Source organism: Sorex fumeus, unplaced genomic scaffold (genome assembly GCF_029834395.1).
Source record: "Sorex fumeus unplaced genomic scaffold, SorFum_2.1 ptg000061l, whole genome shotgun sequence".
In the NCBI taxonomy this organism is placed as follows: domain Eukaryota; kingdom Metazoa; phylum Chordata; class Mammalia; order Eulipotyphla; family Soricidae; genus Sorex; species Sorex fumeus.
The window spans coordinates 14159581-14165580 of NW_026606118.1; positions in this window are offsets into that span (position 1 = coordinate 14159581).

Here is a 6000-nt window from a genome sequence, read left to right on the forward strand (position 1 = left end):
TTTGCGTTACAATCATGCAGTGTTCAAACACCCATCCCTCCACCAGTGCACATTCCCCACCACCAATATCCCCGGTGTACCCCCTTTCCCACCCTCCCCCTGCTTCCATGGCAGACAATTTCCCCCATCCTCTCCCTGTACTTTTGGGCATTGTGGTTTGCCACACAGATACCTAGAGGCCATCACTTTTGCTCCTTTAGCTACTTTCAACACACATCTCCCATCTCAACTGATCCTTCCAACCATTATTTTCTTACTGATCCCTTCTCTGTTCCAGCTGCCTTCCCCCACTCATGAGGCAGGCTTCTAACCACCCAGAAAGTGTGATTTTGGGTGCTGCTTGTCTAGGTTTTGTTATTTTGAGCAAAAAGTGAGTAAAAACGGAAACAGCCCATCGTTGTCGGCTCAGATGTGGTAGCAGCCACTTTCTGCTGATATTTCCGGTGAAATTTAACTGTTTCTGTATTGAAAAGAGCCTTGAGGTCAGTCTCCGGAACTGAGCTGAGGGCGCCAAGATCTCGTGCTGTCAGCACAAAGTGGTAACGCGCACACCTGGCGTGCGCTGCGGAGGACCTTGAGGAAGCTGCCCCGCCGGGCTTTGTGGTGCCCAGCGCCCCGCGTCGACAAGCTGGGGAAACTCGCGTGGGACAGGCAGCGGCGAGGGGGAAAGGTGCCCACGGCGTCGGAGCGGCAGTTCGGCCGTGGATCCCCGCGAGCCCGGGGATGTGGCCGCCTCCAGCCGCGCTGCTCCGAGCCCCGCCGGCGCCCGAAAGCCGCACCGGCAGGCGATGCGGCCGGCGCGCCAGGATGGCCCCGGGGCCCCTTGCGCCCGTCTCTTCCTCATCGTCTCCTCCTCATCATCGCCCGACTCTTCACCGGACTCTACCTCATCGTCTCCCTATTCCGCGGGCCGGGCCTTCCAGGGCTGCGTGATTGGGGCTCGCGGAACTTCCTATTGTCCGGGGATTCCTCCCTCCTACCAGGAGGAGGAGGCGACATGCAGCCTGAAGATTAGATTATCCCGGGCAGGTTAGCGCCTCTTGGCAAGAGCAGCTGCCCTGCCCCAGGCCATGGTGCTTTAAACACTGTCCGTTTCCAGAACTTGTGCCCTGTACTCGATACCACTGGGCACCCCAGTACCAGAGGAGTTTGGTTCCAGGAGTGTGGAGCCTTGGATGAAGGCTCCACTCTTGGTTCCCTCATGTGGTCCCCGAGAGGACTGCTGGGGATCAGACACAGGTCACCTCTAGCTCATTTTATATTGGCCTAGGTCTTGTCTCACAACACACTTATTTAATATATGTTATTTAATATATTGCCACAAACAATATTTCTTCACCCATTTTTTTTCATTTTCTTAAAGCCACTCCTAAGTTTGACTTAGGATCTGGCATGACATAGTTATTTCAATAATAAATTTTTTATTTAGTAGATAAACGTATCTACAGTTGAGCTTACAGTCTCCTTCCCCCGCGCCTGGCTGTCCTCACTGGGGCCCCTTGGAGGGGAGGGGGTTGAGCTTTCCTCCCCGCCCCGACCAGGGCTCTGGCAGCCGAAGACCTCCAGGACCAGCCACCACCATGCTGAGACCACTCTCCGCACACATGAAGGTACTGGCAGAGGGACAAAACCACGCGTGTTCCGGGGCCGAGATCTCCAAGCCTACTCGGATTGGGGCCGAGCATCCTCCACCCAGATCCTCCAAATTCCAGTAGGCGGGGGTCACATCCACCAACTAGTCCCCTGGCGCCGTGTCATCCCATCAGCGGCCAAGACTCAGAGACTATAAAAACCAGCTCCCAGAACCACGCGGCCGGGACATCTTATTATGACATCTCATTATCTCATTCCTACTTTGGACAAACTGGCAGGCTATAGAATGTAGCCTGCCCACATTGCAAAGTCTGGCAAACTCCCTGTGTCATACCCAATATGCCAAATACCAGTAACAATGATGGGTCTCATTCTCCTAAAGAGCCTTGAATATAATCTCAGGGCTAGGATGAAGGAGACGTTACTGGAGCCTGCTCGAGGCAATCGACGAATAACAGGATGATTTGTGATTTGATTTGTGAGCTTAAAAAATTGGTTACTGAATTATTTTCCCAGTGAACACCAAACAGGACACTTTAGAAGTTTGTATTTATTTTTTTCTTTCCTAAGTTTTTCTTGGTTGGTTTGAGGATCAGTACACAGACATTTCAATTTGTACACAATTTTTAATGTACGTACCAAGAATCAGAAAAAGGGAATTGTGATTCCTTTCTAAGTGGTGTCCAGTGACCACTGACTTTCTACCCTACAATTTGGGGACACATTTTTTTGACCTGGTTATCAAGTACTAGTATCTTCAAATGAATGTTCATCATAATTCCTACTAATTCACAATTTAGCATCATGTACACTACAAATGCAAATTCTTTTATTTTGTACAGCACGGGAACAAAATTACTAGGGAAACTAGACGATCAGCAGTGATATGACACTGCACTCATGAAATTCTGACAGGGAAAGCCAGGAGCAAGGAGTGGTTTTCTTGAGGAAACATTTTTACCAAACTCAGCACAGGGACCGAGTAACCAAAAATGCTGACACCTCTTAACGCACGCCTGGGACTCCAAACCGCAATTCCGCCTGGGACAGCAAACCGCAATTCCGAGTGGTTTGCAGACATAGGCTATAAAAACTGCCCTCCACCTTTGGAATGTTGACACCCCACACATCAAAGACTCCCATATACAATAATCCCACTATTCTCTGGTTGTACCCAAAAATAAACAACCAGCAAACGATTTCACCTCAAAAAAAAAGTATTTACACTTACAAAATGGGATGAGGCGGGATTCCCTCCTTCTTCAAAATGTTTCTAGAGCTACTAAAAAACGTGCATTTACAAAATAGTTGATAAAAAATATTCCTCTGGATTGTACAAGAAGGGAGACAGGCGCACTGGTGCATGTGGGAGCCGGCATGGCTCAGATGTGGCTTCTCTCTCCTGGGGTGTCAGAGTCGGGACTCTCCTGGGGCTTGGTTCTAGGCAGGCAGGTCTTTTTCGATTCTGGTTTGGCCACTTAAGCCTGCTTCCGTTTGGCTCCCCGCTTCCTCTTAGCTTGCGGTTTCTTGTCTGAAGCCTTTTTGGGCGTCGCCTCCACTTTGACAGGGGCGGGTTGAGCGGACAGCTGGGCCGATATCCTCTTGGGCTCCTCCTTGGCCGCCCCCTGGACCGCACTCACCTTCCTCTTGGGAATCTTGGGCTTTTCCTTGGCCGACCCCTGGACCGCACTCACCTTCCTCTTGGGAATCTTGGGCTTTTCCTTGGCCGACCCCTGGACCGCACTCACCTTCCTCTTGGGAATCTTGACGCCTGCGCCTCCCCGGGGCTACGCTGCCTGGACCGAAGCTGCTGGGCCCCGCTGCTGCCCGGGCAGAAGCTTGTATTTTTCAGCGCCTTTCTCTTCCTCCTCCCCTTTATTTACTTAAGGCAGAATATAAGTAAATGCATCGAAGTCCTGAGGCTGGAGGCTCAGAGGAGTGAGAAAGTCTTCAGACTTTTTCATGGGACTCTTATAGGAAGCTCTAATACCTGTTAGCATAGATTTGGAGTGATAGCACAGCTGGTAGAGTGTTTGCTTTGCATGCGGTGGGGTGGACGCCCCAGGTTTGATTCCTCTGCCCTCTCGGAGAGCCAGGCAAGCTACCGAAAGTATCTCCTCCGCATGGCAAAGCCTGGCAAGCTACCCGTGATGTATTCGATATGATGCCAAACACAGTGACAACAAGTCTCACAATCGAGACTTTACTGGGCCCGCTGGAGCAAAACGATGAACAATGGGAGGACAGTGCTACAGTGCTACCCCTTGGACCCAAGACAAATATTAACCTTTTACATTTAATATATGTGCATCCATTCAAACTAATTCTCTAAGCTTTTACTAAGACACAATGCTATGGCTTCAGGTTACAATGTTTGGGTCTGAAATAACCTATTATTTTCTAGCGATAGCACAGCGGCAGGGCGTTTGTTTCGCTTGGCACCAGCTGAGCCAGGTTTGATTCCTCTGGCCCTCTTGGAGAGCCAGGCAAGCTATCTCGCCCTTTCAGCAAAGCCTGGCAAGCTCCCTGTGACATATTAGATATGCCAAACACGGTAACAACAACACGTCTCACAATGGAGACGTTACTGGGACCATTTGAGCAAATTGATGAACAACAGGAGGACAGTGCTACAGTGCAGTGCTGCTTTCATCAAGTAGCTCTAGAAATTTAAGTTATCAAATATTCCAGAGACCAAATATGCTTAGATTGTTTAGCATTTTGGCTTCATCACTTGTCTCTCAACCTACTTATATTGATTCGTAAATTGTTAGTCTGGGGACTGTTTCAGCAATTTCTGTATGAATCTGGGCAGAAACAGAGACATACTTTCCACCATACTAAATTAACTCCATAATTGTGACTGGAGAAGTTGGGATGACAAGTTCAGGAATGATGTGAGAAAAGAGTGCAGATTCTATGCTAGCTGGACAGAAGACATTGTAAAGGCAAGTGATAATAGAGTCCTATTTTAGGGTTTAATCAAGGAGAGATTAGTAGGGCTGACTCTTTATTTGCCTCCTTCATGTCTCTCTCTATCATGTATCTCTCCAACAGCAGTTTCTGCCCCAGATGTTAGATAAGCAAGTTAAGGATTAACTTCCCGGAGCTGAGTTTTATAGTCTCTGGGTCTTGGCCATTGATGGGATTACACGGCACTAGGGGGCCAGTTGGTGGGTGTGATCCCTGCCTTCTGGAAGATGGAGGATCTGGGTGGAGGATGCTCAGCCCCGATCCCAGCAGGCTTGGAGATCTCAACCCCGGGATCCACATGCCTTTGTTCCTCTGCTGGTACCTTCATGCGTGTGGAGAGTGGTCTCATCATGGTTGTGGCTGGTTCTGGAGGTCTTTGGCTGCCAAAGCTCTGCTCGGGGCAGGGAGGGAAATTCAACCCGGCCCCCTTCAACGGGCCTCAGGGAGGACAGCCAGGCGCAGGGGCAGGAGACTGCGACATCTTATTTTCTCATTCTTACTTTGGGAAACCTGGCAGGCAACCGAATGTAACCTGCCCACCCAGCAGAGTCTGGCAAACTCCCCGTGGCACATCCAATATCCCAAATACGAGTAACAATGATGGGTCTCATTCTCCTAACCCTGAAAGAGTCTTGAATATGGCACTTTTTAAAAATCTCAGGGCTAGGACGAAGGAGATGTTACTGGGGCCTGCTCGAGGCAATCAACAAACAACAGGATGATCCTGATCATGAAGGATTATGGGTAGCATAATCCTTAAGCTAGCGTGATCAGTTAAGTAGGAGAAATATGTTAACATAATCAGTAAAGTTAGCATAATCAGTTAAGTTAGCATAATCAGTTAAGCAGCATAATCAGTTAAGTAGGAGAAATATGGGATGGCCCAGGTGCTATTACTAGAGAGGAATAGGCGTGGCATGCCTGATTGCTGTAGGATTGGATAAAAACAATGGTGACCAAATATGTACAGTTGGTGGGGATTGGGGGATTAGGCATGAGGTAATATTTGTCAGAGTGAATGATAGAGCTAGCTATGTGGTTTTATTCCATGTAAAGGTGACAACTTTAGGCTTGTGTAATTTAAACTGAGCAGGAGTTTTGAGGGTTAGAACAAAAGTTAAGAGTGAGGGAAAAATACAAAGAATTTGAAAAAAAACAAGTTGGACTGGTCAGTATTTTAGGGTTTTTTTAGACAGCAGAGTTGGACAGTTTCATTTAAGTTTAATGTTTGTCAAGACAAGGGCTCCATTAACCCAAACTGAGCATATTGTCACTGTAGATATTGAATTGAATTTACTCATCAGGAAAAATGATCTGGACATGTAAAGTGGCATGGATGGAGGCCAGCAGGTGAGAATGTCAGAGTGAAAGACAGAGCTGGCATGTGGGGTTCTATGGAAAGGTGACACAGGAGCAAGATCATGGTCTGGAAAT